At 48.2% G+C, this 19,045-nt stretch overlaps 1 protein-coding gene across 3 annotated transcripts in view; it reads right to left on the bottom strand.

Annotated features, from left to right (window-relative positions):
* The window catches only part of LOC138468332 (uncharacterized), a 144,758-nt gene extending 127,650 nt beyond the window's left edge, over positions 1–17,108 (bottom strand). Inside the window, exons 1-2 of one of the 3 annotated variants that reach the window (XM_069608848.1) lie at positions 16,985–17,090; positions 16,295–16,457 (exon numbers count right to left, since the gene is read on the bottom strand). The gene's annotated coding sequence lies outside the window, so the exon portion shown is untranslated. Of the gene's footprint in view, positions 1–16,294; positions 16,458–16,774 lie in introns of all 3 variants that reach the window. The other 2 variants (XM_069608849.1, XM_069608846.1) reach the window with 2 other exon arrangements.
* Positions 17,109–19,045: the final 1,937 nt, after the last annotated feature.

The following is a 19,045-nucleotide window of genomic DNA, read 5'->3' as shown; positions in this document are numbered from 1 at the left end:
AAGCCGAGGAACCGTTGGTGACCCGCTGGAAGGTTTGGCACCCTGAGCCCGCTGTCGTCCGGCAAGACCCCTCTGCATCTGATCGTCCTAGAAGGTCTTCGAAGATGCTTCGACCCATTGGAATAGTACGATATACTATTTTCGGCACCTTCATCAAACCCTGCAAGAAAGCCTCTTCGGAAGTGTCCATGGGCCAACCAGCTTACGCGGGACGTTTGCTCTGTTACCGCCGCAGTTTCGAGGAATCCCAGAACGGAGTAAACGCGGTTACCGTGTTGCCCATCTGTGGCAACGACCTGTGCAAGTTCGCTGCACTTGTGACCCCCTTCACCTGGACGCCTGCTGCAGTAGAATTGGGCTGATTCCTCCACCCCGAGCAAAGAAATCGCCCCTGTCCCGTTTGGGAATCCCCGCTGTACCGCGGAAACTACACGGTGTCGAGATGTCCAGATTGTCGCATTCGAACCTGCCAGCGAAGTGGACTGTACTGGCGAAGTCTGGGTCTGCCTGCGTCGGGGACCGGTGAGTAGTCCATGCCCCTAGCGCAGGAGCCCATTTTACGCACAAAGTGGCCCCCGAGGGCCCCTTTCCTTTCCACAGCTATTGCAAAATAGCGACTTCATCCCGCACTCTCAACCTGCCTCTGCCCGCAAGTGGAGGTCCTGCATGAATAATGGGGAATTGTTCTTCATCAACCTTATCCACCTTCCTGAGCTGCTAGTGACCCTCGAAGAGACCCCATTTTGTCCATTGGCACAAGCGCGTGCATGTACTATTGAGCATAAGGCTCCTCTCTTTGTAGGGCTTGGACTGCCTCTTAGTTAGGTTTATTCTTGTGTGGTACTGGGTCTAAAGATTACTTGCACTACCGGTTTTCCTCCCCATCTAGGTGGTCTACACATTTCGTTAGACCCCTCTGGTCTTGTATATATATATTGTGTTGATTGTGATGTGTTGGTTTACTTTAGTATTATTGTGATTCTTTGCTACGGTCGATGTTACAAAGGCCTTGTAATAAATGTGTCTATATTTTTAATATAACACCTGTCTGGAGTAATTTGTAAGTGTCCTTGCTTTGTGTGCTCATTGAGGTCTTTCAGTCACGTAACCCCTCTTGAGACTTAGTCGTGACCGCCTGCCCTAGCTACCCTGATTGGTCTGGCTTGTTCAGAGGTTACCCTGTTCCAAGAAACTAGGTTGGCCTTCTGCACCTCTGCCCCTCCAGGTCAGAGTTCAGAAATCCCTCTTAACAGAAGCCTCCATAGGACTTCCAGCAGCTCCAAAGGCAACCAGGAAGCCTTCCAGATGCCAGATATCCTTGGAGCAGTCTAGACACCGCAGACAGAGCTCTGCCACAGAAACAGGTCTATTCATTGACCCCCGAATTTCCTGTAAATTAATGACTGTCAGAGAGGCATCCCCTCTACTCACAGGAAGACCTAGACCATTCTGCCTGGGTGCCGAACATCCACACTCCAGATATGGATCACCCACAGAGAGGACAGATGATGCACCGTCCTCCACTGAACTGAAATCGCCAAGTCCCCCAGCAACCAGGACCTCAAACAATCCAGCGGGAGAGCAGTAGCACAGACGGCACGCACCACAGCCGCTCGGGTCTGAACAATGTGCCGGAAAGACACCCATGCCCCGCCCAAAGCCGCAAGACCCATCTTAACGGAGGAGCGTCACCTTTCCTCCCAGGACCAGGGCAGACAGCCCTGAGCAGCAGCAATCATCATCTATTTATTTATTTTTGCATTTTTAAAGCACTAACACAGCCCGCGGGCGTTGTGTAATAATTATATTTTTGTCTTAGTTGCGTATTTATAACATGCTTAAATACCTACAGGTTTCTAAGCGCGGACCCGGGGGGTCGAACCTGTGTTTCTTCTCGTCGTATTGCTTCCAACGCGAACACGTTGTCGCTGAGCTATCCTCCCGGGATCATGATCACCACCACCACCACCACCACCCACCACCACCACCACCCCCCCTCCCACCCTCCAGTACTGGAAAATGTGGTAAGAAATATCTGACACCAGTCAGTGGACATGAAACGGAGGGCCCGCAAAATGGAACTTCCGGAGAGGGCCAGAGACTTCAACTTCAGAAGCCGCACTGACACCATCTGCCATTGGAGAAGATGGCGCTGCACAAGAAGCCCGGACCATGAGACCACAAACGCACAAAAAGCCAATCGACCACAGTGTCAGAAAAGCCTTCACCATTACCCAGCACCTGCTGACAATGTAGAGTAGCAAGGAATGCAGCCCGGTGAATCCCATATTGAGGAAAGTGTACATTCCATCTATTGTACCGAAATCAGCTCACCAATAATAATCCTCCTCCACCACCACCACCACCACCACGTACTCCAAGTAAGCACATCAGAATCAGAAGAACAATACTGAAACATCCTGTGGAGTCCCCACTGAAGCAATGAATTATAGTACCAAAGAGATTAAGAGGGAACCAAGAGCTAATCGGAATCCCCAGGTAGTCGGAGACAAGCAAACCCTCCATAGGTGTAGCAGGACCGCTATCCAGACCTTGGCCCGACCATCCCCCGGACTAAGTAAGGGACTCCCTGATGTAGGGATGCTCCCATAGGGTGGATAGGGGGCCGAGTGGGGGACCCGGAAGTGGAAACACACCCCCCCCCACCACTCCCAGCATGGAGCACCAGGAAGACAGAGTAAAGCCTACGCCCTACAGCAACGAGGCACTCAAACCAACCATACACACCAGGAACAGAAATCAAATGGCCTTAGAGCCTGGTACGCTCCAGACACCTCAAGAACCGGGGAAGCAACATCTTACAAAGGACCAGAAACTGTGTGAGCAAGAGGGGGATTGCCTCCCCAATTTGTAGGCACATGTGCCTGCATTGAAACACTTAATAGCCCAGGTGTTCAAGCATCATCAAACAGTATAAGGCCATTGAACGAGAGTCTTCGTGAAAGCCTCAAACTACCAATACTCAATCTTGAGACGGTAGACCCTCTGACTGCATCGGTATACACCATCGTGTTCATAGAGTGACAAAGTTCACCCTTCCACAGACCCAGAAGACCTGCCGACCAGGCAGGCCAAGATATCAGCCACCTCCAGAGACAAACAGCCTGGCATCAACTCCCTAGTTCGAGTACCACTTCGCAGTGTCAAGGCAATGTGCTCAAAAACTGCCCATTCTCTCTACCACAGGACCTCCCAGTCCGAGGAGGAAGATGAGCGGGAAGAAGAGGAAGGGGGCAGAGTGGATAAGGCTGCGGAGAAGAGGAAGGGGAGGGAAATCTCATGCCATGCCTTTCCATCTTAACAACCATTGCCTCGTTAATGTTTACATGTCCTTCTTGGACATATTCCACTCCTTACAGCAGTGCGAGGAAGAAGGTTCCAGCACCAGGATCCCTTGTGCACCACCCACTGCCAGGAAACCACTAGATGCCTGTGATGAATCCAATGGAGTCATCACCGATTCCCCGGCGGTAACTTACTCCCATGTGGCCAGGGGACGGCAGCCGCTACCTGATTGTGACCCTGGTGGCAGCTATTTAAGGGAGGATCACATGGGAGGAGAAAGCCTCCGGGGAGATGTCATCCTTCATTGGATGAAACATGGTATCCCCCAATTTGCCGAAGAAAAACCCTTGAAACCCAATACCCTAATGGCCTATTGCCATACTTCTACACACCCCCTACACACACCCTTTATGGAAAATAGAGAAACATTTCCCCAAAACCCTTCAGGCCAAACTACCATCCGTGGTCTAAAATGTAAAAACTCCAAAACTGCCTTATCCAGCTACAATTATCCACTTTATAGAACTGACTCATTCGTAACTGTTAGTGATTTTCCAAGTAGCCTGTATCAATTGACATCAATGAACTCAGTTTCCCACAATCACCCAAGGACTGGGACGAGGAAGAAGGAAAGAACAATGCTGAGGGGAACCTCAAGCTCAATAAGTGTTCTAGTCGTTTTTGGAATGCACCTGTGCACAGGCATTTAAAGCTCTGAAGCAAACTCTTAATGCCTGCTGCTGTTTCGGAGAAGTCGTCATACCTCTCTGCGAGGCTTATGGAGCTTGGAAGCACAAACAGTTGTGGCGGAGCCGAGCTGTTAGTCAGAGAGGAAGCAGAGAAATGCTGTGAGGCCGGGAAATGCCACAGACATGCCAGGAGCCAGTGGAAGACTTCTGGGCATACAGCAACGGAAGAAGGCAGCGTTTCACCTACTGGGACCTGAATGAAAGCAGGCGTACAGAAGTGAAGCCGAGAGAGAAAGGGACTAACACCACAAGAGCAGTACAGAGTGGGAAGCAGGCAGCAAACCATTTTCGCCTAAGCGCCAACGGGTCCGAGAACACCAAGCAAAGTCGGTGAGTCAGCACAGGCAAGTTGAGCTCACAAAATGAATTGGGAGCAAAATGGCACTGCAGTAATTTAAAAGGGAGGGAAAGACAAAGTTAATAGAAATTGAACCAAACAACAGATAAGCACTCGGGGCAATAGAGCAAGAGGAACTACAGTGAGAATCAGGTAGAAAAAGGCTTAGGGCCGAAGTCAATAGGACAAAAAAGTATTTTGTTCAAGATCACAGTTCAGGGTAGTTTGTGGTAAAGTTCGTGCCACGGATTCCAGACGAGGTTGGTTGGTAGAAAAGTTACTTCAAAGAGAAGAGAAGGATAAGCCCTTGGATTGGAGAAAGATTTCAAACACTTTCACCGCGGCTGAACGAAACGAACAACCGGATTTGCACAGTACCTTAAATCGGAGAGGAAGCTGTAGCTGAGGCGGACGTTACTGGTAGTTCCTGCAGGCTCACGGTCCCTGAAGCGACTGTCGGACTGACGAGAAGTAGGAAGACTGGAGGGTCCTGCACTACCCAGGGAAGAAACCAGCAGCAGAGCAAAGCAACGAATAAAAGATGCACTCCTTAAAACCCAAGCAGGGTCCGACCTTCCTGGCTATACGGCTCACTGTAGCTCATGTGTATGTGTTTGATGGGTGTAGGAACACAAGTGAAGGACACACTACTCCCTAGTGTGGTGCTTTGGAGACAGGAGGGAGTGGGAAGCGGCTGTGCGGCGGTTTGTGGCTGAACGACAGTGCGGCTTGACTCTGTGGACGGAAGGTCCTTTACTCTAACCGGCCGCCTTGGCCATCACGGCTGCGGCGGCGAGCGGCTACGGGTTGCTGAGTGCGGCGGGTTGCTGACGGCGCTGGCAGTGCGGGAAGCACGGGATACTCGGTGGAGCCCGAGCTCTGAAAATCAGAAGCCCTGCGACGCCAAGGTTGAGGCAACGAGGACCCAGCTCCAAGTACGGAGAACAGGACGGAGGCAGCCCACACAAGAGCCCACTGTGTACCGAGACGTGGCGTCACCTCGGAATATCACAAGTAGGTGGTAGAGGCTACGGGCGACAGGGACGGTGTTGCTGATATATCCAGTTCTCTGACCCGAGTGCCCCAGTGTGCCCCAGTGTGCTGGCATACGTGACTGTCCTTCACAGGAGTGGTAGTGGAGTGGGCTGTGCTCTGGCTGGGGAGACAGGGGTTGGAGTAGGGGATTACAGTCAGTCTTGGACGACTGATAAGGTGTGGTGTGTTGTGTGCAGGCCCCTGATTAACGGGCCCACTGGGGTACTCTGTGGTTCCCTTAAGTACACACACACACACACCCCCTGTCTCTCCTCCCCCCCCTCCCTTTCCCCCTGCCCACATCAATTATATTCCCCCGTGAACTACCCACTATTCGCTAGTTTTCCTGGGGCACGTGACTTGTAGAGGTGACTGGTCTGCTCAGGATCAGAATCGTGCTGACCACTACAGAGTAATATAAATAGCAGGATTCCTAATCAGTATTTTCCTACGGATTGAATTGACACGCGGAGAAAATGCAGCGAGGGAAAAAAGCACTACAATCAAATTACAATCTGCGGAAAGGCAAGACTACGCCATTGAATGATGCCAAGGAAAATAGAAAGAAAGGCAATAAAATTAAAAAGAATTTTAACACAACGCCTGTGGCACAAGGAGCCATCACAGACTTTTTTGGAGTAAATTCACATCCAGAGACTAACTCAACAATAAATGAGGCAACGGCCGAGCCTGGGAACAAGGAGAGTAACTCCTCAAATTATGAGGATATTGATAATAACTCACTTCTTGATCTCTGCTTGAGTACTCAGAGAGGGATGGTAACGCAGAATTTAGCAAAGGCACCGAACAATTCTATTTACCAGAAAGAAAGTAATAATATAACACTAGAGGAAGCCAATCCTGTGTCTAGCTGTGGACGTCTCTCGGCATCTCCTAATCTAGCGATGGCTTCCATGGAAGATGATCCTGAGAAGGAGGATAATGAAGATTCAAATTCGCATATTAACAACACGGCCATTATGGAGCTTCAATCATCTGTAGCGTCTCTACAATTTGCACTTAAAATACTGTTGCAAATGACGGGGAGTATACTGACAAATACGAATAATATTACGAGGGTATTAGAGCAGAAGGAATTCCTGCAGGATGAGACAGAAGCGAACCTCTCGGATGCGATTCATACCATGGAGGAGATGAAAGCAGCAGAGGAGAGAATGGAAGAAGGGGTGGAAGAGATGATCCTAGACAAGATCTCGGAGGTCAATCCCCCTGTAGAAGACCTTTTAGTAATAACTGAAGAGGATCCTGAAATCATGCACAGCCCCGGGATTTTTCTTACGAGGAAACAACGAAAATTGGCCAAAAGGGCTTTGAAAAGCAAGAAAGCAGCAACGAATCCCATATCCCCCAGTGTAAGACCTAAAGCATCCGTGGAACCACGTTCCAAAAAAGCTAGAAAAAGAAAGGCGAGAGCAGTAGCTCGAGCCGTAGAAGCCAAGGGACCTTTGGCCGATTGGTTAGTACCAGGAGAAAAATTTAAGGAGGCAGACCTAGATGGCGTCACTGATGACGACAATGTCCAAGATGAGACTGTCACAGCTGAATTGGAGGATCAAATCGGCGCAGCTGGCATAGAAGTAACACCAGAGCCGGTACGGCCCGAGCAAATTAGCACGGATGAGGAATGCAACATGAATCGTATCTGCTACATTAAGAACCTCTACCCGAGTGGTAAAAATCCCTGGCTGGCAAGATCAGAATTCCTAACCCGACTACATCATATTCCGCAGTTAAGAGTCATGAAATCTGACGACTTCTTTTTCATCGAACCTTTGCAGGTCCCTAATCCACATGTTTCCGCCATCCATTGCTCTTTCCTAGCCTCAGCTCAGCTGATCAGAAAATTTAAAAAAGAACTACTAACCGTAGATATTGCTATTGATGTAGATCCACAGGAGAGTGATCTTACTAAAGAAACTAAGGACTATATGACCAAGGAGCTACAAACTCCACTGGACAAGCTAGTGGAACCAGATAATGTGGTCAATCAAGAGACATCAGAAAATACGGCGATGGCTGAAATACAACAAGCCCTCAAAACATTGATGGAAGCTCTACCGAGAATGATACAGAACCGCTGAAGCTTTTCCTTCGTTTCTTGGAACTGTCGGGGTTTTGCCCATCACTTGAGATCAGAAGGATCAATGGATTTGCTGCTGAAGCATAGTTGTATATGTCTCCAGGAAACATGGGCAATGAATCCCCTATTATTGGACGGTTTTGTAATACATCAGACATTTGCCAAAAGAGGGGATAAGGGTCGCCCTTATGGGGGACTTATTATAGGGGTGGTAAATACGGTCAACTCGCGGAAGATCCTAATCAACGCCACCGATTACCATATGGCGGTTGAGGTCGACTATCCCACGGATAATGGACACAGTAGATTCTTACTGATCAACCTCTATAATCCCCCGGGAGCATTGATAAGGGAAACCCTACAAGAAGCCATTCATGAGTTATTGATTTTTTGGACTCAAAGAACCGGCAATTTAGCGGTAGTGGTGATGGGTGATTTTAATTGTCATATGAAGGATGACCAATTGGTCGCCAAATACCCAGCCCTGAATGAAAAATGTCTCATGATCCATGACAAAAGAGAGAGTGAAGGGCTGGGATGGCTACAATTCTTTGAGACATGGGACTTATCCATGATTAACGGAAGAACAATGGGTGATAGGCCAGGGAAACAGACATGGTCTAATGGCATTTCCTACAGCACTCTAGACTACATATTTATGTGTCCTGAAATGCTGCCGATAATAAATGATATGAGAATCATACCCAATGAATGGAGTGACCATGCGGCTCTTGAGTGCTCCCTGCAACTCTTTTTCTCTCCCGCCACAAAGTGTAATATAGGCAATATACAAACCAATTGCACAGGCACTAGAATTATCTGGTCGGAGAGAAACATTAAAAAGGCTACGGAAGCACTCTCTTCTCAGGCACAGGTCCCCCTACCCGACTTTGAACAGCTGACCGTAAATGAAATAGAAGAATGGATCCTGGAATTTTCAGGATTCCATGCGACCTCAAGGAAAAACGCTATGACAAATCCAGGAAGTACCACTCAGCCTTATAATAAAGATATTCGTGATGCTAAAAGAAGGCTAAGAGCAGAATTGCGGGGGCTTAGGAGACTGAATATAGCGGGTTCCTTTTACTACGACAAAGTCAGAAAAGCTAAAAATAAATATAGAGCCAGTATCAGAACTATCAGAGATTCAGAGAGCAATGTTAGAAATCAGAGGTTGGTTAATACTATCTGCGCTGGAAATTCGCGTAATATATGGCAGCTTCTGAAAGAGAACAGAGAGAAGGCCAAGGGTCAGCTGGACAATCCTATAGGAGAGGAAACCTGGGTAAGATTTCTGCTGGACCGCAACACTGGAGAGGTAGACGTACCCATAATATCTAGAGTTCAGAATCCCTTCCCTCCCCCCTTTGAGGCCTCGGAAGAGGCCATACTGAATAAAATAGCAACCTTGAAAGCTTCTAGAGCTCCTGGCCCGAATGGGCTAGCCAATATAGTTATTAAGACACACCCGGCGTTTTGGGCTTCTCTTTTGTCAATACTTTTTAAAAAGGTATTAGCGCAGGGGATGACTGCCCGCTCTTGGCAAACGGCGATACTGGTGCCGGTGTTTAAGAAGGGATGCCGAAAGGATCCAAATAATTACAGGCTTCTTTCCATGCTGGATGCCACGGGAAAACTTTTTGCGGCATTATTGCTTACGGAACTACAGAATTGGGCTGAACAGACTAATATTCTTAGTAGGTTCCAATGTGGATTCCGGCGTGGTTTCTCTACCACACATAATTTGTGGGCGATGGACACACTATGAACTAGAGCACTAACTAAAGGACAGCCCCCGCTATACGCCCTTTATATTGACTTTAAGACCGCATTCGATTCTATACCGAGAGCCAGGTTATGGAAAAAGCTGGAAGCTATGGGTTGCCCGCCTAGTCTGTTGCACTATTTGAGACAGCTGCACTATAACACCATGTTGTGCCTCAGACTAAATCAAGAGGGATCCTTGACTAGACAAGTGAGACAAGACAGGGGGGTAAAACAGGGATGTGTAACAGCTCCACTGGTGTACAATCTGTACGTATATGACATCCCAATAGTGTTGGCAGAAGTGAATAACTGCCCACCTAAAGTAGGGGATACAACATGTGCAGTACTGGCATATGCAGATGATTTGGTCATTTTTGACAACACTATTGCTGGTATTAGGCGCTCAGCGGTAGCATTATGGGAGTACGCAAAGATCAATGGGTTAGATGTTAACCTTGACAAGACCAAAGTGATTAGATTCACGAAGAAAAAAGTCTCTCGTGTTGAGCTTTGGGTGCAGAATAATAATATATTGTATTCCCCTTCCTATCGATATTTAGGAGTTGAAATTGAACCATGGGGTGATTATTCACTGTGTAGACAAAATAGGAGAACTAGGGCGCTGCAAGTTACAGCTCTAATTGCGTCATTTACCAGGAGGCAGGCTGGTTTTACACTATGGGGGACGAGACACCTGTACATACAGGAGTTTGCGCCTATGATTACGTATGGCCTAGAAGCACTAACCTCTTCTGACTTAGCCTGGCTGCAAGTGGTGGAGGGAAAATGTTGGCGACGCATATTGGGATTACCCCCCAGTGTTCCCATGGCCCTCATAAGGCTGGAGTTGGGCTTACCCTCACTTAAAGCAATGGTACTGAAAAAGAGAGCGGGCTATTATCTCAAGATGAAGAATAGTTCTTCTAACCCTTTGTTGGTTACCATGCAGATAGAATTAAGCAAAAAAGATACTACCTCTCCTCTTCAGAAAAGTATGACCCAATTTCTGAGAGATATTGGCTGGACTGACAGAGGGACATCTATTTCCCAGGAGGTCATGACAGCACTGGGGAAAAAGATAGATCTCTGGGATTGGTTGGAAAACTTTTCTCATCTAGGGTGTTTAAAGTCATGTGCCTTTGTAAAGTTTCGACTCTACAACTTTATGAAACCTCAGGCATATCTGTATCTATGCCCTTCCACAAGGCTAAGACGGTTTATTATTCTCTTCCGTCTGGAGCAACTTCCGACCTTGTGCAATGTGGGACCTAGGGAAATGATCTCAATTGATGAACGAATATGTCGTATATGTAATCTACCTGAAAGACTGGAGACAGCCAAGCATTTACTAACTGAATGCACCAGAATGAGACCCACAATTGTGAAATACGAGAATTTGCCCATAATCTGGAATCCATACCGGAAAATCAATTCTGGCTATACTGTACTAAGACAGCAAATATGCATCTCTTTATAGCATTATACAAAGTATGGCTCCAGATTGAAAAAGTGATGGGCATCCGGATTTAAAAATGAGTGAAATGTTTTAAATGTTTTATTATGTATTTTGTATTTTGATTCTGATTCTGTAAAAGTAATGTGTAAAGTTTGAATTTTTTCAATCTATATCATCCGCATAACGCTGAACATTAGAGGAGACAATAGAGATCAGGTGGTCCAGTGGGGCAGATAGACATTGAAGAGCCAGGGTGAGAGGATAGAGCCCTAGGCAACACCACATGTGGAAAGAGGTGGTGAAGAGAAAGGACCCAAGTTGGACCTGGGAGGGTCGGTACAAGAGGAAGGTCAGCCACGCCAGAGCCTGACCCGTGATGCCAAGGTTCACACTGAGATGATTGATCAGGTGTTATCAGAGTGGGACATCAAGGCATGAAGAATGGAGGGAATATCCCAAAAAGGGAAAGGGGGAATACCATGTCTCATCTGATGATCCCCGTCTCTCGACGAGGGCCGCCTCCCCTCATGTGATTCTCCCTCGCATAGCCACCCCGAGGGTCAGGATCAGGCAGCGGCTGCCGTCCACTGGCCACATGAGGAGAGGCTGCCTCCAGGAAAGGAGTGATGACATCATCAGATTTATCACAGAGCTCTTTAGGCCACAGCCATTGTCTTTAGGTGGGATGGTTAGTAGGCAAGACAGGGAAGCCATGGAATGCACTCTGCCTCATTACACAAAAAGGAGGATCCCTTTGAATAATAAACTCTGCCTAAACCAATGTAGAGGCCTCGGTAGACTACATGTCCCATAAATCACTTTATTATTATTTTATTATTATTATTTTGCATTTTAAACGCACTCACACAGCCCGTGGGCATCGAGGCTCTGTTACAGGAATTGTTTGTTTTTTTCAGTTGCGTAATTTTTTTTTTGTTGTCTTAGTTGCGTATTTATAACGCACTTAAACACCCAGAGGTTTCTAAGCGCGGACCCGGGGATCGAACCTGTGTTGCTTCGTGTTGTCTTGCTTCCAAGGCACGCACGTTGCCGTTAAGCTATCCTCCCGGGATAATGTAATGTCTGCAGCTGAATAAAAATATGCCATAAGGAACTCCGAAATAACTACATTTCACTCACTCACTATTCTATTTCTTGATCGAGATTGTTATTGCGAACATTAAATACACATAGGAAGCAGCACAGGTTGACAGAGGCAGTCTATGGGCTGGGTCACGGGGGACGGATATTTGAGTGAATGTTTCCAGTTAATTTTTGCGGTAAAACATATATGAGGCAGACTAAGAATAGATATACCCAAGGCAAATAGAGAGGCCCTAGCGCCATGGCAAGTTAAGAACATTCCCATTTACATTAGTTAGTTCTGTGTGAAACTACATGCAGTTTTCTACTGAAGGGCTGGAAGTTGAAGGGTTTTGCAGTGGAGTGGCCAAGTAGAAAGGCGAGGAAGCAGGTACAGGGGCTGGGGGGGGGGGGGGGTATGTTGTGGAGTCATCAGCTGACTCCAATGAAAGACATGCAGCCTAGCTACTGTGGCTGCTGGACAGGGGAAAACTGAATTGAAAGTTAGAGAAAAAAAGACGGGGGGTGGGGTAGACTGGGAGGGTGCGGGGAAGGAAGGAAGGAGAGAGAACGGAAAAGAGACGATGGATGAAGGGAAAAAAAAGTGCAAGAGGGAAAGAATGAAGACAAAAGGGAGTAGACAGGTGAAGGAGGTAGGACTGGAGACTGAAGGAAAGAATGTGAAGAATTCACAGATGGGGTGAAGGGCAAGGTAAGTGAGGTAGGACTGGAGACTGAAGGAAAGAATGTGAAGAATTCACAGATGGGGGGGTGGAGGGCAAGGTAAGTGAGGTAGGACTGGAGACTGAAGGAAAGAATGTGAAGAATTCACAGATGGGGGTGAAGGGCAAGGTAAGTGAGGTAGGACTGGAGACTGAAGGAAAGAATGTGAAGAATTCACAGATGGGGGTGAAGGGCAAGGTAAGTGAGGTAGGACTGGAGAGTGAAGCAAAGAATGTGAAGAATTCACAGATGGGGGGTGAAGGGCAAGGTAAGTGAGGTACGACTGGAGACTGAAGGAAAGAATGTGAAGAATTCACAGATGGGGGTGAAGGGCAAGGTAAGTGAGGTAGGACTGGAGACTGAAGGAAAGAATGTGAAGAATTCACAGATGGGGGTGAAGGGCAAGGTAAGTGAGGTAGGACTGGAGAGTGAAGCAAAGAATGTGAAGAATTCACAGATGGGGGTGAAGGGCAAGGTAAGTGAGGTAGGACTGGAGAGTGAAGCAAAGACAACACGTAAAATAGTGTGAAGAAGTCACAGATGGGGGGGGTGAAGGGAAAGGTAAGTGAGGTACGACTGGAGACTGAAGGAAAGAATGTGAAGAATTCACAGATGGGGGGGTGAAGGGCAAGGTAAGTGAGGTAGGACTGGAGACTGAAGGAAAGAATGTGAAGAAGTCACAGATGGGGGTGAAGGGCAAGGTAAGTGAGGTAGGACTGGAGAGTGAAGCAAAGACAACACGTAAAATAGTGTGAAGAAGTCACAGATGGGGGGGGTGAAGGGAAAGGTAAGTGAGGTACGACTGGAGACTGAAGGAAAGAATGTGAAGAATTCACAGATGGGGGGTGAAGGGCAAGGTAAGTGAGGTAGGACTGGAGACTGAAGGAAAGAATGTGAAGAATTCACAGATGGGGGGGTGAAGGGCAAGGTAAGTGAGGTAGGACTGGAGACTGAAGGAAAGAATGTGAAGAATTCACAAATGGGGGTGAAGGGCAAGGTAAGTGAGGTAGGACTGGAGAGTGAAGCAAAGACAACACGTAAAATAGTGTGAAGAAGTCACAGATGGGGGGGGTGAAGGGAAAGGTAAGTGAGGTACGACTGGAGACTGAAGGAAAGAATGTGAAGAATTCACAGATGGGGGGTGAAGGGCAAGGTAAGTGAGGTAGGACTGGAGACTGAAGGAAAGAATGTGAAGAATTCACAGATGGGGGGGTGGAGGGCAAGGTAAGTGAGGTAGGACTGGAGACTGAAGGAAAGAATGTGAAGAATTCACAGATGGGGGGTGAAGGGCAAGGTAAGTGAGGTAGGACTGGAGACTGAAGGAAAGAATGTGAAGAATTCACAGATGGGGGGGTGAAGGGCAAGGTAAGTGAGGTAGGACTGGAGACTGAAGGAAAGAATGTGAAGAATTCACAGATGGGGGTGAAGGGCAAGGTAAGTGAGGTAGGACTGGAGAGTGAAGCAAAGACAACACGTAAAATAGTGTGAAGAAGTCACAGATGGGGGGGGTGAAGGGAAAGGTAAGTGAGGTACGACTGGAGACTGAAGGAAAGAATGTGAAGAATTCACAGATGGGGGGTGAAGGGCAAGGTAAGTGAGGTAGGACTGGAGACTGAAGGAAAGAATGTGAAGAATTCACAGATGGGGGGGTGAAGGGCAAGGTAAGTGAGGTAGGACTGGAGACTGAAGGAAAGAATGTGAAGAATTCACAGATGGGGGTGAAGGGCAAGGTAAGTGAGGTAGGACTGGAGACTGAAGGAAAGAATGTGAAGAATTCACAGATGGGGGGTGAAGGGCAAGGTAAGTGAGGTAGGACTGGAGACTGAAGGAAAGAATGTGAAGAATTCACAGATGGGGGGGTGAAGGGCAAGGTAAGTGAGGTAGGACTGGAGAGTGAAGCAAAGACAACACGTAAAATAGTGTGAAGAAGTCACAGATGGGGGGGTGAAGGGAAAGGTAAGTGAGGTACGACTGGAGACTGAAGGAAAGAATGTGAAGAATTCACAGATGGGGGGTGAAGGGCAAGGTAAGTGAGGTAGGACTGGAGACTGAAGGAAAGAATGTGAAGAATTCACAGATGGGGGTGAAGGGCAAGGTAAGTGAGGTAGGACTGGAGAGTGAAGCAAAGACAACACGTAAAATAGTGTGAAGAAGTCACAGGTCGTGTGGGGAGAACAGGGCAAGGTGAGGGAATGGAAGAAAAGGGCACAGTGCAACCCAGATGGGCAGATCTACTGTGCCACACAGTGTAAATTCTATGCACAGTGGCCACTGCCTGGCATGTGGTATACATGCCGTCTCTCATGCTCCTGCAATGGGAATACTGGGTCCATTCATTGAGATGTTCCGTTATTTCCAATAGCCCCGATCGCCACCCCGAACCCGCCGACCCACAGCTCTGTCACCTTCCCAGCAAACCCAACTACACCCATTGACTTCTGTAAGATTACGCTCAAAAAGTGGTCTGCCTTAGAGTGGGCTATTGTGAAATTCTGCCTTACCAAAACCACTCTTTTGGGTCTGGGTTAGAGGGTGGATGGGTATCAGTGATCGGTTTTACCATTCCTATATCCAGGGGCGTTGCTAGGTCTGGAAAAGGTCTGGGGCTAGGCTAATATTGGGACTATCGGACTGGGGGCTAGCTAGCCTTTTTGGTTGTAACCCCAGAGCTTCTATCCGGGGTTACAACCAGAAGACCCGGGGCTCAAGCCCCATCACCCCCAGCAACGCCTCTGCCTATCCTTTTTTTTTTTTTTTAATGGTTCTGAATGGTTTAGTTTTAAAATAAATAAAAAAGTGTCAAAAGAAATTGAAGCTTGCACTTCACTATACTGAACTTTCCCTTAAACCACAGGGGCATTTAATTTGGGGTTTGTATGGCTGCATGGGAGGGGGGTGGCAATGGGGTTTGTGGGGAGCAAGGACAGAAATGGAGGTAACAGTTCCACTACTTCTTTTCATACACTTCGACCACTGATGGGGCATGTTGCGTGCCTCCCTCTTCTGGTGGCCAGGATCAGAGTATAGTGCTGGTAGTTACTGGGGGAACCGATTGTAGAAAAAACATTTGTTAAAAGGGGCAACTGGCCCCAAACACGTTTGAGGGCCACTGCCGCAGGGCAACAATTGCGCACTTTCCCAGTCGCTACCAGAGCAGGTGCTCTGACGTGCTGCAGGGCCCTTACCCAGCCTCAAGGTTAGAAAGCTGGCAGCTGGTTCTGCTGTTTGCAGGGCACTGGAACCCAGGAGGCAGGAAGAAAACCACAGCGTCTGCTCATACCTGCACCAGTCTCCTAGTGGAGAAGCCAGCCCTTGTCACACAGGGTGGGGGGAGAGAGGATATCCAAAGAAGGATGGATCCATGCGCCCAGAGAGCAGGCAAAGCAGGAGTAGACCATGCTATGCATATGGGGGTAGATGAATGACCCTCGAGGGCGCGAGAAACGGAGGAGCCAGACAGATGAGAAACTAGGACAACAACAGAGAGACTGTGCCAGAGGAGGACCTTGAAATAAATGGGGCCCGGGAGATAAGGAAACAAGATGGGGCAAATGGGAGCTTCTTGCCCTACAGTCGCAATATGAAACCAGCCTGCAGCAGTTATTATGCATCCATGGGCCCTGCTCTCCACGGGGCTCTTGCGACCATTGCCCAGGCAGTATTTTGCTTATAGGAAGTCAAAACTTAACCAAACAAAATTTGGAATAAGTACACGTTTTTAAAGTGTAAATACTTACCTCGTTGAGTTGCTCTCAATACGGTTTCCACGTTTGTATTTTGAGTTGTAGACCAAAATAAAAATAAGTTCATGGCGAGTAAAAAAGGTCACTCAGGGCCTGCACTTGCTGGTAGTAACTATGGAAAACGCGCAACGCAGCTTCTTTCAAAAGTGTAGGTTTCCTATTACAAAAAAAAAAAAAAAAAAAATCACTCAAAAACCCCAACCAAACATTTGACATATCCCAAACTTGACAATAGGATAAATATGTGATGCATGTATAAAGTGCCTGGATACCACTGCGGCTTTCTTAGCACTATATTCAAGTAAATACAGAACGATTTCCGGGCCCCGAGGTTGCCAGTGTGAGGCATGAGTGGGCAATACAATGCGGCTTGTTCAATGTTGTTATTTGGTTTTATTTCCCTCATTGAAAAATGCGGGACTGCAAGTCCCAGAATGCAAACAGAAAAAGTGCAATATAGCACGAGCGACTCACGGTTATGGACCGAGACGGCCTGTAGTGCACTAGTTTGCGTGTTCCCAGGGATGCGACCCTCACTTTCAGGGTGAAGGCCCGAATCGGCAGCGAGCGTTTAGCTCTCCTGGATATCGCCTAGAAACTTAACAGAGTACCCAGAAGTCGGGCTCGCAAAGCGGCAACAGAACCGTTGGCCGGTCACAGGCCGAGTGCGGGTGAATGCCTTACCCGACGGCTTGCCCTGCAGTTGAACTTGGCTTCTGCCCCCGACCATGTTCCCGCAAGTCTGCCGTGTAAGCATGCTCCGTAAGAGCAGTCCGAATCGGGCCTCCGCGCATGCGCCGATGTGTAGTATCTGTATCACTGCGCACGCGCAAATGTGTCGTTCCTGTATTACTGCGCACGCGTCAAAACGTCCTCCGTAGTGCTGCGCATGCTCTGTATCGTTAGTCACCGATGCCCGCTCCGAGGCAAAGTATCCAAGTTCTACGCCTGCGCTCTACTGCGGTACGCGGCAACGGGCTCGAGCACGCCAGGTGACTAGTATCTCCTTCTTATGCGCATGCTCTGCCGGGCCGCGCTCTACGCCCCAGTCAGGATGATTCTTTGCATAGTGCTTACCAACGCCGTCCTTTCTGAGCATGCGCGAGAGTAGTGAGTGAGTAGTGTCTTCCTATGGTGCTGTGCCCGGGTGCTGCCTTTGAGCGTGACCCGGCGCTTGCATTGAGCATGCCCAGCTGAGTAGCGTGCTGTTCTGGGCGTGGTCTTGAGAACTGCGGTTATACATTCCCAAATGAAATGAAATGATATTTTAAGTGTTTCAGAGCGCGACCAGGCAGAAAGGGAGGGGAACAAAAAAAAACAGAAAACAGCGATCTTAGCAGGCCCAGTGACATTTAAGAAAGCGCAAGGGAAAGGAAAATGGGGGAGAAGTGCAGGGGGTGGGGAGAGTGGAAAGTGCCAAGCAGAGGAGAGGAAACATAAATATTAAATAGAATAAATAATAAATAAGGGCTTTAAACCATGGTAGTGCAGCCAGCAAGTGGCAGGTGAAAGTTAGTCAGAAAGGTATATCTGATAAGTGCAGAGGAAACGTGGGAGGGGGACTGTATGGGTACAGATACAGAACTCTAGTGCAGATGGTGGCCTGGACGCAGAGCAGGAGGGTGGCAGGATGAGCAGATACCTGGGCCCGAAATAACAGAGGGTGGCCAGGTGCACAATACCATGAGAAGAAACAGATCAAAAGGGGGGCAAAGGCAGAAGCAAAGAGGAAGGTCTTGAGAAGTTTCCAGAACCGAAGATGTTTTTCCTCAAGTTTCAAAGTGGCCAGGAGGCTGTTCCAAAGGGAGGCACCAGCGAAGACAGAGACCTACCCCCAGCTTGTTTTTTTGCAAAACGACTAACCCTGAGGGAGTTTGAAGTAGAGGAGCGAAGGGCCCGAGAGGGGAGGTATTTACCATAGCTCTCAACCATTTGTGTCACAAAGGCGGGTGTAATCACCCGATTTTGTTTTTGGCAGGTGAGAGGGTGAGTCAGCCTTTCACAAGGCGGATGACACCTGCCAAAAGCGTGTGAGTTGAGAGCTATGTATTTACAAAGGGATAGTTGAAGGTATTTTGGACCCAGGCCCCAGAAAGCCTTGTGGACAATGCAGAGGGTTTTAAATTTAATCCTTGCATCCACTGGGAGCCAATGAAGGGATTTCAAGGCTGGAGAGATATGATCTCAGGGCTTGAGGCCAAGGACAAGTCTCGCAGTCCTGTTCTGGATTAGTTGTAGAGGGCGGCGAGTGGAGGCAGGTAGATTTAGGAAGAGGCTGTTACAGTTATCCAGTCTGGAAAGAACCAGAGCTTGGGAGACAGTGAGCTTTTGAGGGAAGGAGAGGAAAGGTAGAGTACCTCTAAGGAGGTGGAGTAAAAAGTTAGATTTTTTGGAGACATCAGAGATGTGTGCGGAGAAGGAAAGTGTAGAGTCAATGATAACCCCAAGGTTCTTAGCCGCGCAAGTGGGGATGGGAGGAGGGCCAAGGGAGGCCGGCCAGAGGGTGAGAGGAAAGGATGGAGATGGTGTACCAATAAGGAGGATCTCAGTCTTGTTGGCATTTAGACATAGATCATTGGCGGCACACCAATTTTGAATGGCGATTAGACAATCAGAGATGAGGGAAGGAGAGGAGGAGGCTGAAGGAAGCCTGACAATGAGTTGGGTGTCGTCAGCATAGCACTGGAAAGTTGAGCAGAACATTGAGATGCAGTAAGCGAGAGTTGCCAGGTATTGGTTGAAAAG

Source organism: Ambystoma mexicanum, chromosome 4q (genome assembly GCF_040938575.1).
Source record: "Ambystoma mexicanum isolate Mex_15411 chromosome 4q, UKY_AmexF1_1, whole genome shotgun sequence".
NCBI classification, from domain to species: Eukaryota; Metazoa; Chordata; class Amphibia; order Caudata; family Ambystomatidae; genus Ambystoma; species Ambystoma mexicanum.
The sequence above is the reverse complement of the archived record's forward strand: the minus strand, read 5'-3'. Positions and strand labels throughout refer to the sequence as shown.